This window comes from Tupaia chinensis, unplaced genomic scaffold (genome assembly GCF_000334495.1).
Source record: "Tupaia chinensis unplaced genomic scaffold, TupChi_1.0 Scaffold143422_1, whole genome shotgun sequence".
NCBI lineage: Eukaryota > Metazoa > Chordata > Mammalia > Scandentia > Tupaiidae > Tupaia > Tupaia belangeri.
Genome location: NW_006203266.1, coordinates 288,489 through 308,561, shown reverse-complemented (window position 1 = coordinate 308,561; position 20,073 = coordinate 288,489). Strand labels below are relative to the sequence as shown.

Genomic DNA, 20,073 nt, shown 5'->3' with positions numbered 1-20,073 from the left:
TTCTTCGCCTTACAAGTTTTTCTTTCTTTCTTTGTTTTTAATTTCTCTTCTTTTTGTTTTGGAGACTCTGCAAATTTGAGGTTTCCTGGAATCTATTGATGTGGCTGTTGTTTAAGCAACATGGTGCTCAGTCAAGTCAAAATTCCTGAATGGGCATTGGCAGAAAGAAAAAAATGTTCTGGTAAATGATTAACAACAGATTTCCAAAAAATAAAGAAACAAACAAACAAAATAAATAAAGAGCCAAACTAAACATATGTAAAAGTGACCTATATTTGCAATTCAATCACACTCTGACAAATGGAATTGAATTCAATCTTCTCACTCTTTTCCTCAATTTTTATTAGTCAGTTTTAAATACATGTGTATTAATTTTAAAAGTTATTTAATTATATTTAATAACTTTTTTATATGAATGTATTTTTCAAAAAAAGAATTGCCAAAGGGCATGTGCATTCACCAGAGAAGCAGAGATAATTATAAGATTCACCCCTCCCCTGCCTAGGGGTTGGCCACACTGCAATACCTTCTCTTCCATTCTCCTCTCAGGATTTTGAGCATGCACACATGTGCACCTAGCATATTTTTGAAGCCTCTGTGTCCTGGACTTGACCTACAGTGCCAGCCATGTGGGATTCAGCACCTTAACTGCCTAACCACCTTCTGGTCCCTGTATTACTGATTTTTAAAAATATCTGCCTGACAGCATTTCCTAAAACAGCAATGTATCACCACCCTATATATCATAATTCAAAACCTAAAGTGTTGTATTGGACTATTGACTAAAACTGTATTCAACCTACCTACATGTACTGTTTCTTCAGTATACACATTAAACCAATTTTTCATCTTTCTTTAATAACATATTCTCCTGAATGTACACCTTAGATTATATTTTGACCTGCAGATAATTATCACATAAGTAATATTATAATGGAATTTTAATGAAAACTTGAGCATATGATAGTTACTCAAGTTCTTGCTTTTGATCATTGATAATTTAACATGATCTATGTTGATCCTAAAATGCCTGTCATACTATAAAATATTTTCTTTCTGTGCATTTTGTATTGCTCAATCATGTACCTTTAATGACTTGGAAATAACTTTATTTCACATGTTATGAAGGCTTCCTATGAAATTTTACACATAATCTCAAAATATTTGTTTAGAAAGCATCTAGAATCGTCTGACCATTAAATAATCCTAGTGGTCACTTAATCTGAACTATTTATATAATTAATGGAATGCTTGGATTAAATAACAGCTAAGTTTATCTTAAAATATCTACCATAAGGGGATGTTTTAAGAAGAAAAGAAATTGATATGTGTGGGAAAATTGTTTACATTAAACCTGGAAAGAAGTCTGAGAATTTACAAATACTGTAGCCTTTGTTTTACTTTCTTTTTCTTTCTTTCTTCTTCCTTTCTTTTTCTCTCTTTCTTTCTATCTTTCTTTCTTTCTTTCTTTCTTTCTTTCTTTCTTTCTTTCTTTCTTTTTCTTTCTTTCTTTCATTTTCTTTCTTTCCTTTTTTCTTTCTTTCTTTTATTAGCAGGCACATGGACTTGCCAGAGAGAGATAGAAAGGCAAAACGGGGAAGGAGGATAAAAACCAATTTCTACCTCTCATAAAAATGGTCATGCCACAACTATTTCTCCTCCATCTCTCTCTCCTTTTGAGATTTTAGACATGCATACACATGTGCTCAGGGTGTTTCTCACACTGTTGTTTCTTGAACTATGTAGTTCACACTGGGGCATCTGACTGCTTTAATTATAGCCCATCCCGTGACTTTTAATTTAAAAAATTGTAAAGAGCCAATGGAAATGACACATTGATGAATCAAGTTTTATTTACCTTAAAATTACATTTGTATTTTATTGTTATTTCAGAAATGTAATTTTTCTGTTTGTAGTATGTTTTTATGGTTTTTACTAGTATTCTTAAATATTACTACATGCAGTATTAAACAATTTAAATCCCAATTATTGTGACTAGAAAAAAAAAAACTATAACTTCCTATAGTGTCAAGAAACAATTTTCTTTTTCAGAACATACTTATTTTGAGATTGATAAAACTGCATGACATTTTGTGTATCTGTCTGGATATCTCACACAATAATCTGTAATCATTAAATATTAGAAAAACATGTAATCCGCTTCATACAACACTTAAAACATCATGATGAATTTTAATCCTAATCAGATATCCTTTTGTATTTAGTTTCAAACAATGTGAACATTATACACAGTGAAGGTCAGTACTAATCACATAAAAGGCAGAAGTCAAGAGACTGAAGAGTTATGTCCTAAAAGAGAACAGGGCACAAAAAGTGAAAATACTGCCTCTTAGGAATCTTGTAGGTTAAAAAATTTGGCCAAATATATTCACATGATATAGCTGAATATATGACCTTAGCTAATCCTGAGAAAATGTTGTTTAAAAGCTCTGAAACTCTGAAGACTATAGAAACCAAGTGAAATTTTCCAAATTCAGAATAGCTTCCTGGACATTTAAGTACTTTAAAAAATGATGTTAGATGACAGCATATCTAGGCTATTTTGGAAAAATAAGTAAACTTGGACAAACAAGTCAACCAATCTGATATGAAATAGGGGCTCTATCTGAAGCAGAAAACAAACAGAAAACAGAGAAAAACATGTTTTGCTTATCCAGAACAAATCTTGAATATTATACTATTCCCAGTGATGACCATTAGGAATATTCATAAAATACCCAGCAATATGAAGACAATCCTCTCTGTTAGTCACCTTGAATGGGCTCACATTCCTGTTAGTAATCATTAATTTTAAAATAGTCTTCTAGCTGAATATTTAATTTTTTTCATAGGTTTCTGTGGTGTTAGTGATTTTTGCCAATAAGCAAATATTGTGACTGTCATTCTCACTTCTAGTACATACTTTAGTTAGAATTAGGCATGGTTGTTTACACTGAATTCTAGTTTTTTTAAATTAATTTGGAAGTCATTTACATGTATTTTGTCAGCTCTTTATCTTGTTATAAGAATGGGAATAAGGTTCTTTCCATCTTTCTAAATTTATGAGCCAAAAGAGAGTGCTCAGTTATTATTTGTTTTGACCATAAGTCATGTGTGCTCACCAGAGAGTGACAGACAGAGAGGGAAAGTGCAAAATCATCCTCCAGCAGAGATAGCCATGCCACAGTACCTTCTCAAGATTTCAGGCACACAGGTACCAGCAGTTAGGGTAATGGCTATGTTGAACTCCCATCTAGTTGACTGCAGTTCCAGTCCTGGACCCAGTCCCAGCCAAAGTGGCTTAAACCCACGCTGGGCATGCATGCATGCATGCCCAAGATCCTGAGAGGAGAATGGAGGAGAAGGGATTGTAAATCTTTTTATGTCATCTCAAGTATTATCTCTCAAAGCTAAATAATTAAAAAATTTTTTCTATTTACGTGTTGTGTGACTGCTTTAGTGTTGTCTGTCTCTGGGGCTTTTTCCTTTTTACCTTTTGAGAAAAAAAATACCCAAATTTAAGTTATTTAATTGAAATACATGTAACTTACCATTGAAACAAATTTTTTTGTGGGAAAATAACAAAAACAATGAGCAATAATATTCTGTAGATAATGCTTGTTTTATAATCATAATTTTGGAACAATAAAATTGGAGTTAATTTATAAAATACACAATATATCTGATTGTAAGATATTATAATTTTCTATAATCTTCCAAGTACTAAGATTACTTTCCATTTGTGGTTTTTGGTATGTACAATTAGCCATATGTTTTCAGACTCTAAAGTGATTCATAAATATCTATTTAAGAAATTAATAAATCTTTGAATTTTTATATAAATGAATATGTAAATCATTCCATTTTCTGCTAACACAAGTTCAGTAATTTGCTCTAGACATATGTCATGTTAATGAAGAGTACTTCAGATGAATTTAGACTCAGGACTGATTTGTTTTGTTTTCATTAAGATTAAAGTAGGACTGATAATTTTATACAACATTCCTTATGATTCTGCCTACCAAGTAATAGTCTTATTTTTTACTTTATGTTTATTACATCTAATCAAATGTCAAGGATTTGTGTTTTCACCAAGTGCCAGCAAAAATTTAATTATTTCAAGGGTAGTAAGAAACTGAAAAGCAAAAGATTTTGCAATTTGATTTCATGAAAATAACTGAAATGTGACAAAACACAAAGAAAATAGGTAAATGATCTTTTAGGAATTCGGACCTATCAATATCATTTTGACCCTTCATTGCCCGTGATAGGGCCTACATATCCAAACAATATTGGTTTAACCTTTAAAACAGGAGTATTTCCTCCAATATTGTTTCAATGGTCTTTCTTTGAACTTACCTCCAATGGATAATAGCTATCTTTGGAACCTTATTGGTAACGAAGCAGTGCATCATTTCCACATGTGCGATCTCCTACTTAAATAGGCCCCCTATGTTCTAACTCATGCAGCTCTACTGTAGATGTGGGCATTTGGAGCGGCCTTGGTAATGAGAAAAATGTTCAGAAATTACCTTTCCTTCCTTTCAATATACAGCTTGCTTTTTAAAATGCCCAGTATCAATAGAAAGGGATGTTTATTGAAGAAAAAATTTCTAAGGAGATTTTTGTTGAAGAACACTAAATATACATTGGATATTATTTTCTCTTTCTAAATAACTGTAGAAAAGTGTTATAAAGGAAGAAAAATGTACAAAAATAGAAGAAGAAAGAACATTAATGGGTCTAATTTAGAATGAAGTACTTCTGTAATTTTGAAAGATAGAAAGAAGGAGCCCTGTTGAGTTCTATATTTAGGTATAAGAAGCTGAGAGGGTTTAGATTTTTTAAGGACCTGGTAATAACTATCTTCTGAAATCTCTATGACCAAAAGAACAATTTACTTGTGGATAAGTAAAAAATGACAAAACTCTCACAGTCAAGAAACACACAGGCACACAAACACACATGCATACACACAAGACAGAAGATCTAACAAGAATTTTTATAAAATGCTAACTAAAATTGGGTTACTTTTGTAATTGGAATATGGTCAAATAATCAGAAGAAAGAAAACAGAAATAATAATCCTCAGTATGGAAACTTTGGAGGACTCAACTTAAGAAATTGAGTTCACCTGAATGTGGTAGAAAGCTACTTCTAAACAACCCCATCTGTTGTCTCTAGATTCTGGGGATAGACTGTTTTGCTTTGTTTTGAATGAGAATATTAACAGCCATTTTCTGACATGTGTTTTGGTACTCATCATTCTTCTCCAATATGGACACCCACACTCTTCTGAGATGATAGAAAAGAAGTACTGCTGTGTAGTGATTGGTAGTGGCGATTCACTGGATTCTGATTGATATACCACTTTCATACAAGATTTTGACAGAAGTAGCAGGCATACCCTATTGCTGATGATGCAATTTTTAAAATTGATGCCTTTCATTAAAAAGATCAAATAACCAGGCAAAGGAGATCGTGGAATATGATTGAAAAAAAGGTAGTGATAGGAGCTATGAGCATTAGTGTCCCTTACAAGGACATACATTTAGAGATACAGCTGTGACAAAGAGGTAAAGAAGAAGAAACATAAAGGGAAAAAAATCTAACAGAATGCCTATGAGAAAACAAGAAGGAAAATACTATATATTTTTAAAAAATGTCATACACACATGTACCCAGCGTGTTTTTCAGTCACCAGGTCCAACACTCAAATCACACAGTTGTTCACATGGGAGCTAGCCACCTTAACCACCATACCACTCCAGTTCCATGATAATTGTATAAATCTAAGATAGTTCTTATTTATTACCATTTTTTTTGCCACACCATGTCAAAAAATTCACATTTTAAATCAATATTGCCTAGTTGTTACTTGTATAGTTTTTTGTTGTTGTTGTTGTTGTTTTTTTTTTAAGTTTTTGCCATAGGCCATGTGGATTCACTGGAGAGAGAGAGAGTCAGAGACAGTGAGAGGAAAAGTGAGAAATCACCCCAGGTGGGAAGGTCACACTGCAATCCCTTCTTCTCCATTCTCCCCCTGGGATCTTAGGCATGCCTGGTGTGATTTCCAAATCACTGGATCTAAGACTTAAACCCCAGTTGGCCATGTGGGAGTCCAGTGACATAACTACTATGGTATCTACTGGACCCACATGCATAGGTTTTAAAAAATTTAAAACTACATATAAATTTTAGAAATAACATTTATTTGCTGTGGACAATTGGGATCATTTACTTAGGATCTTTAAATTAGCCTATCTATGAAGACCTCCTTCCTAAATGAAAAAAGCATCCTTGATTAGCACAGATATTTGAAGACATTTTTTAGGTTCGGTCATTTAGCTGGAACATAACTTAGGCTTGCTACTCAGAGTTACTACAAGGTTTCTGGAAATACCAAATATTTAAAAATTAACACAGTAGTATATAAGATAAATATTTCCTAGACACTTACAATAGTGAATAATTTAATATTTTGCAAGCATATAAGTGATCTGTACTAGCACATCAATGGTTCAAAAACATAGATTTATTAGATTTCAAAATAAATTCATGTGGAATATTTGGAACATAGAAATATAACATTTTCAAAAAGTATTCAGGTGGAATTTTTTTCAGGATAAACAGTATTAGAGAATTAAGTTGAAAATCTGAAGTTATGTCAGCAATGTTTAATGGATATAATGGACAAAGACAATAATATTAAAAGCATAAAATTTCAGGAGTAGACTGAATGGCTTTTATGGATGATTTCATTTATTATCATAATAGAAAATAATGGAAATCAAAAGTGTGGATGATACAAACTACAATTTTCAAAAAATATTCGTGAAAAATCTTTCATGAAAGCTCAAGCTATTACCTCAAATAACAGAGATACATCTTTTTACTATATCCTTCAGAGCTTGTTTCACTTGCTTATTTCTCAGGGTATAAATAAAAGGATTTAATACAGGAGCAACTGAAGTGGTGAGTACTGCTACCCCCTTGTTTAAAGCTACCCACTCCTCTGCAAAAGGTTTACTATACATAAAAATACAGCTACCATAAGAAATGGAGACAATTATCATGTTGAGGGGACAGGCAGAAAAAGCCTTCTTCCTCTGCTGGGCAGAAGGGATCTTCAGAATTGTTCTGATGATATGTGCATAAGAGAACATTACCAGTGCCAATGTAAGCAAGGGTGTGACTATGGCCAAAATGAAACTAAACAATTCTATTACCATTGTGTCTGTGTTAGGACAGGAGAATAGTCACAAGCAAAATGGTCAATGACATTGGCATCGTAGAATTCCAACCCCAGGCCCATGTGAAGTCCAGGAGACATTGTTAACAAACCAGCCGATCAAGTGGCGACAACCAGATGGTTGCACTCCATTGCTCATATTGTAGCATAATGAAGGAACTTGCAGATGGCCCACATAGCAATCATAGGAGACAGTAACCAACAGGAAAAACTCAGCTACACCCAAGAAAATAACAAAAAATAATTGTGCAGCACAAGCATCATAGGAGATGGTTTTATCCATTGTCACTATGCTGACCAGGTATCTAGGGATGAAGACAGAAATCAATAAGACTTCTAACAAGGAAAAATCCCAAAGGAAGTAATACATGGGTGTTTTGAGATAGGATCAGCAAGGTGAGTAGGATAATGCTAAGATTTGCTGTGACACTTAATAAGTATGTGACAAACAGAAAAAGGTAAATCATAATTTCCCAGTTTGTATCATCCATCAGTCCTGGAAGAATGAATGTTGTCACCATGGTATGGTTACTCATGGTTAAATACCTTCTAAATTCCATTAGATCTGGGAAAAGGAATAAATGATTAATAAGTGTTTGAAAATGCTTCACTGAGTTATGAGTTTTAAAAATTGCTATGAGATCAGCAGTTGGCATAATGGCTATGTCACTGGACTCCCTTGTAGTCAACTGTGGTTCGAGTCCTGGACCCAGGGCTTAAACTCACACCAGGCGCGTGTGCGTGCGTGTCCAAGATCCTGAGAGGAGAATGGAGGAGAAAGGAATGCAATGTGACCATCCATCCAGGAGGTGATTTCTTGCTTTCTGTCTCTCCTATCTGTCTTTCTGGCAAGCACACGTGCCCTATAGCAAAAATCCTTTAAATAAGAAAAGTGCTATGAACAAGCAACTCACTCAATCAAAACACATATGCTTTTCTTTTCTTTTTCTCTTCTACTGTTCTATTTTACCTAGCAGTTAGATTTAAAGAGTAATCCTATTTGTATCTCTTTTTCTGGATAGTTATTCTCTTTTCAGGTAATTTTTACTTTGGAAAAGAATGACTTATTATTTCATATGATAGGTATCTGAAAGTAATCTGGTTTCAAATTTTGTCCATCATACTGAGATATGACTCGCTATCTTAGCAATTACACAAGAAAATATTTTCAGATACCTTGATTTATCTGTCTATTGTTAACAAAATCTTCTATTCGGTTCTTATTAAAATATTTTTTTTCCGTATACTTCTGCATATAAAAGAGTTAAATGAACTCGATAATGTAATTATTCTTTTAAATTGTGATTTACTGATTATATATTTCTGGTTATTTTTCAGATTCTTCAGTTCTACTGTATAAAACTTTTTCAATGAAAAGAGCATTTATAAATTTTAGTACTATGGGAATCTCACAAGCTGTATGTAAATATCACAATAAAAATTCACATATGCAGGCCAGCAGGTGGTAGGGTGATTAAGGTGCTGGATTCCCAAATGGCTGACTATGGTTCAAGTTTCAGATCTGGAGGCTTGAAAATCACAAAAAATAAATAGATAAATGTTTTTAAAAAAGAAAAGCTTACATTTGCTTTGGAATTTATTTACTAAATTGTTCAGTCAGTTTTTACCTCAGCACTAACTATATCAAAGCTAGAAACACTTTAAATTTGGTAAATAACTGCCACAAATTTTTTAATAAATATTAAGAAATATATACTAGTAACATTTCTAATAAAAATGTAAAATAGTAGAAGTACTGCTCATAGTACTTGTCTATTAGATACATTTATAGACACTCTTTTAAGGTATGTACATTAAAACCTTAATCATGAGTTATACAAATATTTTATTTGTTTCTCTATATCTAAATTTAATAGGTTTAAACTTTTGGTAACACATTCAGAAAAAAATTTATTATATAACAATTCCTATGTACACAAGAGAACAAAATACTGAAAACACTCACTTTATAAGCTTTCTACCTAGGTTTCATCCACTGATGCATTGTGAGATTTTTCTTGCATTATCCAAAACTGTAATATAAATTATTTTCCCAAAAATGTGTCTTTCTTTCTAACCCATATTTATTCTTTGAATCTTCACTCCTCAGCAAAGACCTTGCTCGCATCTAAACCTACAGACACTTAATAATATAAACATTTCTAGATCTTTCTCTCTCCCTTTTTCTCTAGTCAATATACATGTGGTATTTCCAAACACCTTGTGCTTGTGTCTTTGCAAATAAAGTAAACAATGTCTGGGTTCAACTAAACTTAAAATCTGGTAAGTCAAATAATTTTCTAGATTTAAAAAACTTATTTTTTCATCCATTTTTTAAGAATTCTGGTCACTACCTAGAGTTTTTCATTTTCTCCTGAATAACAAGGTTTGTTTCAACATCATTGTAGACCTATGTTCTTTAATAATAAAGAGGATATGTTTTCAGAGCAAATAGGGCCTACGGGATTTTTGTAGAGATGAAGTTAATTGATATTGTTAGCATTAACAGTCAAAATCAAAACAAAGTAAGAAAGTTAATTAAGGTCTAGTTATGACATCTATAGGGAATCCTAAAATGTTAATTTTAAAATAAAGTCTACTAGCTACAATGGGATTAAAAAGTTATATTGAAAACTTTAGCCTTTTCAAAGTCTCTGAAAGATTGATCCAAAAAACCAAGAAAATTTGGAGCTCTTTTCTTCCATAATCGAAGAGACGAATCCATATGAGAACCTTGGCAATTACATAATGACAATTTTGTTTATAATTTCTTATTCACTGGTAATTTAAAAATTGACTGGTAATTGGGAACAGCAGATGACATAGCGGTTACATGGCTGGATTCTCACAATGCTGAATACAGTTTAAGACCCCAACACGGTGGGTTCAAAATCACTCTGAGTGTATATGTGTTCATGTCCAAGACTCTAGGAGAAAAAGGGATTGCGACAAGACCATTCCCGGGGTGGGTGATTTCTGACTTTCTCTCTTACCATCTCTGTCTCTCTGTCTCTCTCGCTCTCTGTCTTTTTCTCCCCAGTGAGTACATGCACCAAAGCAAAAACCTTTAAAAAAAAGAGTCATAATATATGTTTTTTGAGGTAAAACATATTTATTTCTTATCTACCCCCCTACAACTTTATAGCATGAGTTTTCTGTTGTTTCTTACTCATTTTTTTTTTTTAATACTAATCTGGTGATCAGGAAAACAATAGTATAACTGAATTTTAGAAAGTAACTAATAATAAAAACATAATTAAATGGAATCTTTTTAAAGAAAAACATATCTAGGATGTGTCTACATAACCTCTAAACCTGAGATGATTTATCCTCATATTAAATATAATACAAAATGATAGAGAAATAATAAAATTAATGTTACTCTTTATTAACTGAATCATAGCTAAAATGTATAGGTATTGATGAAAAACCAAATTGAATTAGTATCAGTTGAAAGAGGCATCAGTAGTTGATTGAAATATAACAAGATATTTTTCGTAAAGGATTCATTATATTTTAGAAAATTGGGACCAGCAGATGGCTTAGTGTTTACAATTCTGGATTCCCACATAGTCGACCACAGTTCAAGTCCTGGGCCTGGCAGCTTGGGGTCTGGGATGTGTGTTCCTGCATTCCCAAAATCAAGAGAGGAGAATGAAGGAGAAGCGATTGTGATGTGGCCATTGCCCATGGGTGATTCCTCACTTTCTGTCTGTTTGTCTCTCTGGCGAGCACATGTGCCCTTTAGCAAAAATCTCTACAAAAAAAGAAGAAAAGAAAAGAAAAGAAAAGAAAAGAAAAGAAAAGAAAAGGAAAGATCTAAAATTTAAACATTTTCAAACCCACCACCACTTCCACTCAGCGTCACATATTCCCGCCTCACTGGCCAAGGCAGAAAATTACCTTGAGTGCCTCTGAACGTGTGCCTAAAATCTTAGGAAGAGGATACAGGAGAAGGGATTGTGGCCTGGCCATCCCCTCCAGGAGTTGGGGGATATGCTTTCTCGCTTGGCCTCTCACTGTCTCTGTCTATCTCTGGTGAACGCACATGCCTTATGACAAAATCCTTAAAAAATTAAAAACAAATTTAGTAGTGGCTGGTGGGTGGCATGGTGGTTAAGGGCACTGGACTCCCACCTGGCCAACAGTGGTTTGAGTCCCGGACCTGTAAGCTTTCTCTATATATATATTTCTCTGCTCAAATTTTAAAAATAAATAAATAAAACAAGTCTAAAAAAAAGTAAAAACATTTTTAGTATTCAATGACAAACAGGTCTGGTTTGTAAACATAAAGGGTAAAAAACAAATACAAGAAGAGAGAACTAAGACCTCAGATAATCCAGACACAAGAGTTTAAAACACACTTATCTCTGGAACCAGAGACGACAAAATGGTTACATAGTTGGACCCTCACATGGCTGACTGCAGTCTAAGTACAGGACTTGGTGGCTTCAAACTAACGCTGGGTGTGTGTGCATGCATGTCCAAGATCCCAAATGAGAATAGAGGAAAAGGGATTGTGCTATGGCCATCCCCTCTGGGGGTGATACCTCACTTTCTGTCTCTCTGTCTCTCTGTCTTTCTGATGAGCACACATGCCCTATAGCAAAAAATCTCTAAAAATATAAAGGAAAAAAAACACACAATCATTATAAATATACCTATCTGCTTATTGATACATTTAAGGGAGTAGGAAAGATTGATAAAATGATTAAAATATTAATATAGTAGTAGATTTGATATATTTTTAGAAATCAGTTAACTTGATAGAATTAAACAATATAATATTTAAACTTTAAAACACGGTAAGGTCAACTTGTGACATGGTGGTTATGGTGGCTGCATTTCACATGGCTGACTGTACAGTTCAAGTCTCAGACCCAGTGGTTTGAAAAACCTGCCAGGGACATTTACACACACATCCAAAATCCCGAAAGGAGGGAGAGATGGAGGAGGAGGTATTGAGTCGAGGAATTGAGGTGCTTTCTCTCTGTGCCTCCTTTACATTCTCTGTCTCTCTCAGGTGAGTGAATGTGCCCATTGGCAAAATAAAAATAATAACAATGATAAAAAAAAATACTCCAAACACTTTAAATAAAATTTCAGATGGAAGTATAAATTAAAAACCAGTTAAATGATCAAATCCTAGGAGGAGTATAGAAGTATATAAATAAAGAAGAAATAAGAAAAGGGTGAAGAAGATCTATGTGTTGCACAGTAAAAGGTTCTAACGAACTGACCAATTGACAGCTGAGAAGAAGGAAAGAGACTGTAGTGCAGAAGCGATCAATATTTAAAGCAGTGATTGCAAGAATTTCTCAAAGTGCTAAAAGGTGTTAACCCTCAAGTTTAAAAACTATTGAACTCTATTCATTTTCATAGGTTTTCCCATTTGGCTACTTTAATCCACAAAATACAAGTATAAATAATGTCTCATATGCCAATGGAAGTATATAGAGGCCTCTACATTATTCTCTACCTGGCAGTTACTGATAATATTTACATATTATCGATGACTTAGGTATTTGATGAAGCAAGATGTAGAATGGAGTCTGTGCAACCAGCCAGTGATAAATGTTGAAGACGAGAGCTAGTTTCTTTTGAGCCTTTGAAATTTTGAAGCTGTTGCTAATGAGCACACAATGGAAAATCCTCAACAGCATACCAAGAACGATCTTATGAATAATAACAGGAAAATATTATGGTATCAACTACTCGTATGTTTTTCTGCTTTGTTACTCCTCTAAATTTTATTTATTTTTGGTGATGACTTTCATAATTTTGTCTGTTTGATTTTTGCTATAGGTCCCTTGTGCTCACCAACGACAAAGAGAAAGGCAGAGAAAAATTACCCCCTTCGGGGAGATGACCATTCCTCAATCATTTCTCCTCCATTCTCCTTTGGGAACATGGGCACACATTTACACATGTCTTTTACACATAAACAGCATGCTTTTCAAGCCTTTGTGTATGGGACTCAAATCACAATGTTTGCCATGTGGGATCCAGCTGCCAGATAGGCATGCCCACAGCTCAGGTCAGCTGAGACTGGAGCTGGATCATAGCCTGAAGACCCTGTCAGAGTGTCTCTTTATTTTTCTCTCATAGAACAATTCAATGAATAAACTTTTAAAGGGGAGGCATCACTTATGGGAAGGAGGTAATTTCCTTACATATTAATTTTCTGTGCTCCATAACTAATTACCACAAATATAGTACCCTAAAATGACACATCTGTATCCTCACATCATTTGAGTACCAAACCATGAACACTGCTTAGCTGAGTGTTTTGCAAAGCTGCAAACACAGTGTCATGATGACTGGGTCTTCATCTGGATGTTCCAACGGAGATAGGTCCATTTCTAGGATTACTAAGGTCCTTGCCAGAATCACTTTTGTAATGACTGTGGCATCTACAGAAACTCCTTTCACTAATGCCAGCAATGCAGAGAGAAAGTATAAAGCAAGTCGGCTAGTAAGAGAGGTTTAATAGGAGCCAGCAAATGGCATAGCAGGAACTTTGCTGCACTGCCATATATCTGGAATTACTGGCTTAAAATGCATGCCAGGTGTGTTGCATGCATGCCCAAAATCACAAGAGGAGAATGAAGGAAGAGGGATTGCAGTGTGGCCTTCCCTCAGGGGGTGATTACTCACTTACCCTCTCACTTTCTTTGTCTCTCTCTGGCAAGTTCATGTTCCCTAAGGAAAAACCTCTTAAAAAAAAACAAAAAAAAACAGTAGAATAATCACCAGAGTTGATATATTTGCCATGTTGCATTGATTAGAATCAAATCTGCCTAAACTCATGGAACAGAGATGATGAGAAGCAAATCTGCCTAAACTCATGGAACAGAGATGAGAAACCAGGAACACCAAGAACTGGAGGTCATGGAGACTAGCTTTAAAGTCTACCAATATATTGGGGACCAGCAGTTAGCATAATGGCTATGTCACTGAACTCCATGTAGTCAACCACAGTTCGAATCCCAGACCTGGTGGCTTAAACTCACGCCGGGTGCTTGTGTGTGCATGCCCAAGATCCCGAGAGGAGAATAGAGGAGAAGGAATTGCAGCGTGGCCATCCCCCCAGGGGTTGATTTCTTGCTTTCTGTCTCTCTGTCTCTCTCTGTCTTTCTGGCGAGCACATGCGCCCTATAGCAAAAATCTCTCCAAAAAAAAAAAAGTCTACCAGCTATATTGTAAAAAAGAGATATCTTCCTAGGTGTTTGGTGGTGAAAGTTAAAAGAATAATGAATAATAATAATAATAAATGTATGTGAAAGATACTAAACATAGGTTACAAAAACATTACAAAAAGTTTGAGAAAGTATTATTTTGGAGGATGAAAAATACTGTCCTTCATGAAAATTCTTTTAAAATAAGATACTCAGCCTAAATAATCCTTGTTTTTTCTCATGTCTATAGGCTCATTACTATAGCATATTCAGAAAAATCTAAAAAGAATTCTAAGGAGGAAAATAATATGAACATCACATCTATAAACTATATGCTAGAAGTAAAAAAAAATCACAACAAAAAACATCTGCAGAAAACAATGTAACAGATCCCATTTGTCTACCGTAAAAGTTAGACAAATATAATAAAAGAGTATATAAACAGTGCTTACTTCATTTTCTAATGATACTGAACAGGAGCCCTCTAAAAGAGCTTGATACTGAGTTCCCCCTTTCCGTTGAAGAGAAAGTGAAAATTCCCTAAACTGATAATTAACAAGAACTGAAATAAAAGAAAAGTATCTTTCTCAACTTCTGGGAATTGGAGGTCCGCTTAGGTTGTTTGATTGTTTTAATTCATTAATATATATTTGGATTTCTTATATATTTTGTCTCCTCGCCCTGCGTGATTTCCTCCCTCCCACCCACTGCCATTTCCAATCCTCCACCCACACTGTCTCTGCTGTCCACAGTTGGTCTCCATGCTTTTATACCATTCAATATTTTAGTTTCTGCCATAGAATACAGAAATTTAGTATATATTCAGTAAAGACATACAATGCCTCTCTTTCATAGTCTGGCTTGCTCCGCTTCGCTGTTAATATCCAATATTCATCCACTTTCTATCAAATGCCAGAGACTCGTAGCTTTTTATGAGTGAGAAATATTCTGTAATTTATAAGTCCCACACTTTTCAAACGATTCGTCTGTGAACATTTGGGTTGGTTTAAGTTCTAATGGCCCAATTAAGGCTTGAAATCCCTGAGTTTGGTTACCCCTACTCTATATCAGAAGGACATTAATTGAAGGGTACATTTTACCTTACCTTAAACAAAATTACAATCAACTGGTAGTGAGTTTTCAAATGTGGCTCATTATCCACTTTCTCTTGCAGTGCTCTCTAAACTCCTGCTATACATCTCTCTATATTATTAGAACGAATCAGTGTGAAGACTTCCCAAAAAATGTGTAACCTCCTCCCTTTTCTGCTTTTCTGTTATAGAAATTAGTTTCTCAACTGTAGGAGTTATGGAAGAGTTGAGGCAAAGTTCAAATGAGCTATATAAATATTGGCCGTGAGTCAGGGCCATATAGGAGTTTAAAAACTCCAGCATGAAGGAAAATATAAGATTATAACTCAAAAAATTAATTGCCTAAGTCCTCACCAATCAAATGTCCATCCGTAGATCATGTGCTTTTGAACCAACTATCAAGGAGATTGCGCACCTGAGATCGCCTAAGCTTAATTTTGCCTTTAATACATGCGTGGAAAACTGCAGGGAAAATGGGCTTTCTCAGCATTATCTGCCTGCCCTCCTTGTTTGACCCATGGCTATAAAGCAGTAATTTCCTCACCACACTCATGTCCAGAGTATAGTTAGGGACCCACGGCCAGGCAATCTGACTCTGGTAACAATAATGTGAAAGTAGAAATACTTAATGCACTGTTTAGATCATGAACTTCACCAGTTCTTCCTTTATATTATACTCTCTCAATTTTCATGGTATTGTAACTATGTGCCTATCTACTAACTACATTTTGTCCAAAATAAATATTCAATATGTACTCAATAGGAATTCAGAAGAAACGTTTGATAATGCATTTTTCATCCTGTGGCCCTTTCCTCTTACTATTTTATGCTTCTGCACATATTTACATATAATTAGATCAGATTATCTTGGTGAACATTTATTTTAGGTTAAAATAATGTAGACATTGATCCCAGCAGACCGCACAATGTTTATGTTGCTGCAATACCAGTTAGTCAGTCACAGTTTGAGTCCCGGACTCTGGGGCTTAAAACTCTCGCCAGGCGCATGTGCACACATTCCCAAGATCCCAAGAAGAGAATGGAGGAGAAGGGACTGTGGCATGGCCATCCCGCCTAGGGGGTGATTTCTGACTTTCTATCTGTCTTTCTCTTTGGTGAGTGCATGCACCCTATAGCAAAGTCTCTCTAAATAAAATAAAATAAAAATAATACCAATAGAGACATTATAAAATCAAAAATAATACTAAGACTGTTATATCCTCACTGTTCTTTGTATTAATACCTGACTCACATAATATTTGGTAAACATTATTTTTCAAGGAAATATAATTAAAATGATTAAAAGTAACTTCAGGGTGCACTCATCGTTATTGTCTCTCTCCTGAGACATTTTATTTCTGTTTCCTGCTAGAATCCCCAGTGAATTTTTTGATAGAACAAAATAGATAAAACAGCCTACTGGGAAGAGAATATGTTAAAACCAAGTTTTCCCTCTGGAATATGAAGAAAGAAAAGAAAGAGAACCCATCATTCCTTGAAACTGAGGAACACTGTACAACATTGTATTAGGTTTTCCCAGCATCCAGAGTCAGGCTATTGTTATTATTACAGAAATTTTTAGGAAAAAATAAAGGATAGTAAAAGCCAAGCCCTGGATTGTAGGTTTTGGGGCAGTCCTTTCTCATTTAAAGGATGTTCTCTCCCCACAGGTTTCATCCATATGCCAGGTGGTTCGTCTCTTTTCCCCAGTTACTGCTCTTTGTATCTGACTCATGATTGGAGCGTCCCCTTCTTAGGAACCAAGAGGATCGCTTAATTCACAAACAGTGTACAACTCTCTCTCCTCTGTTTGCCTGCTTCCCTGTAAGTACTGCCTTTATTCTGACCAGGTCCCACATTTTTCTGTTCTGTTTCATGCTTTTTGTCCTTTTCTTTGTTTCTCTTCCTTACCTCTTTTTCCCTCTCTGCCTTCAGCCCTGCTTCTTCTTCTTCTTTTTTTTTTTTTTTTCTTTATGGGGACTCATCCATGGTCCAGGAAAGCACGCTCTCTAGCTCAGAGACCTTCCTTTGAAACTAGTGGCAAACTGCACATTTGCTGCTTACCCACATCCATACCCTCTGGATTTTCTTCTAAACAACAAATTCGTACCAGAAACATTGATTCTTAATGAAAAATTTTGGAATAGTGAAAATTTCAGACTTTCCCATTTTTGTAATTGGGACACCCAGACTTCTCATAATATGCCAACTCTTCCCAGCATCACCTGTAATAAGACCTCTTAGATACTGAGGTACTCTCTGCTTGTAGCACCTTCTGGCAGCCACTGAGACTTTGCCACCTTCCCACCTGGGCCTCTCCCACTTTGGGAAGAGTTTTTCTATCCTGGCGATTCCTATAGCATGTTCCATCTCATGGTACATGAACAGGACAATCTGGCTGAGCTCCAGCTAAACATTGCTTAAGTATGTCACTATGTAAGAAATACAAAGGCAGATTCAAAGGCAGAAACAGAACTGTTTCAACACTGACAATAAAGTAAAGCAACAGCACTTTGGGGTTTGTGCAAACTGCTACTATAGGATTATATAATCGTAAGTATATACTGTCCATTTCTTGACTCATTTTTTGTCATTTTCTAATTAATTTATGACTTAGGTCAATTAACTTGGGCTATTAGAGTATCTTCTATATGGTAACAAAGTACTACTGCATTCACTCAGAAAAACAAAAACTTTCAAAAACTTTCCAAACTTTGAAAATGTAGTGTTGTGTCCTTAAATATTGTGTTTAATGTACTTAATTCATTTGGTAAATTATTGATTCTATAACTGTTGGGCATCAAACTTCAAAGGCATCTCCATTCCCTGTGGAGAGTGCTTTTGTGCTTTGACTCTCTTGGTCTGTCTCTTTCTAGAGAGCACATGCACTTCTGGCAGACTCTTTAAAAGAGAAAGAAAAAAATGAAAGGTCTCTACACACAGGACATCTATTCTTCTGAGGGCGCACTCAGAGGAGTACCTAAGAATCTTTATCTGTATGAGACAAGTTTGGACCTATGCAATTTTTCCTCTTTCCCCTTGTCTTGCAGTAACTGTTGGTCTTATTCAACTTACAAAACAAATAATTTACTATCATCTGAAGAGTGAGCCCCATTAAGTGTCCTATATTGTCCACTCTATAAAGGGGTATGTATGCTACAAAAATCTCACCCCTCTTTTGAGTTCATATGTTCTATGGCTCACCTGTATACCCATAAACAAAAGGTGTATGCATTTTCACCAGTTAATTTGTCTTTTATTAGTCATTTTTAATGAGCCTCAGAGAAAGGTAGAATTCTTTGCCTATAAATAGGTAACACTGAAATTCAACATTTTAAAACTTTGTCAAAAATAATTAAAATTTTAAACATCATAGAAAGTGAAATAATGATAACTAGTCTGAGTATAGTGGGAGAAAAGTTTTATATAGGAATGATTTCTGATGTTCTATAGACTATACAGTGACTATAATGACCAAAAACCTATTTCATATTTTAGAAGAGCTAAAGGAGGATTTCACATATATTTTATATGCATATTTATAGGATTTTTTATTTTGTTTTTTGGAGAGGTTTTTGCTATAGGGCGTGTGCACTCGCCAGACAGAGACAGAAAGTGAGAAATCACCCCCCAGGGGGGATGGCCATGCCACAATCCCTTCTCCTCCATTCTCCTCCTGGGATCTTGGGCATGCATGCACATGCGCCCGGCGTGAGTTTAAGCCACTGGGTCCGGGACGCGAACCGCAGTTGACTTCGTGGGAGTCCAGCAACAGAGTCATTACGCTAACTGCTGGTCCCTATTTATAGGATTTTTAAAGTAATAAGAAATAATTCAGATGATGGATTTGCTAATGTCCCTGATTTGATTAGTAGATATGCCATACACATGTAAGTTATTATGAGTGAATTAATAAAGCAAACAAAAATATTTAATTTTCAAAAAACTCAACACATGGCCATGAGAATAATATATTTTTAAAAAAGAATATTTTCTATTTTAAGTTTTTAATATTGTGTTCACACACATAGAATCAAATTTTTAAGTAAAACACATTTGATATGTAAAATTTTCACCATTTGTTAGACCTCTAAAGTGACTCCATATTATATGACTACTTACCTACAAAAAAATTCCAAACATAGATTTGTATGTGTGTGTGTGTGTGTTGTTTATTTACATTTTCAGAATTCAGTACAACTTGGTAAGTTATTTATTGTTTCCTTATAAGCCTTTTATGCTTTCTAGCAGATGTGATAAATTATAAACTTTCTGTCAGTATTTTATTCTTTCTTATTTTCATTGATAGACTTGACAGGAATTGGCAATAAGAAATGAAAAATCATACATCTGTAAAAGAATTCATTCTTCTGGGATTAACAGATGATCCAAATCTAAATATTCTGATTTTTATATTTCTATTTTTCACATATATTTTGAGTATCACTGGAAACCTGACAATTATCACCCTCACCCTGATAGATTCACACCTCAAAACGCCCATGTATTTCTTCCTTAGGAATTTTTCTTTCCTAGAAATCTCATTCACAAC

General features: G+C 34.7%; 1 pseudogene; it reads right to left on the bottom strand.

Moving 5' to 3' along the window:
- Positions 1-6,869: 6,869 nt before the first annotated feature.
- Positions 6,870-7,788, bottom strand: LOC102482480 (olfactory receptor 6C76-like; annotated as a pseudogene).
- Positions 7,789-20,073: the final 12,285 nt, after the last annotated feature.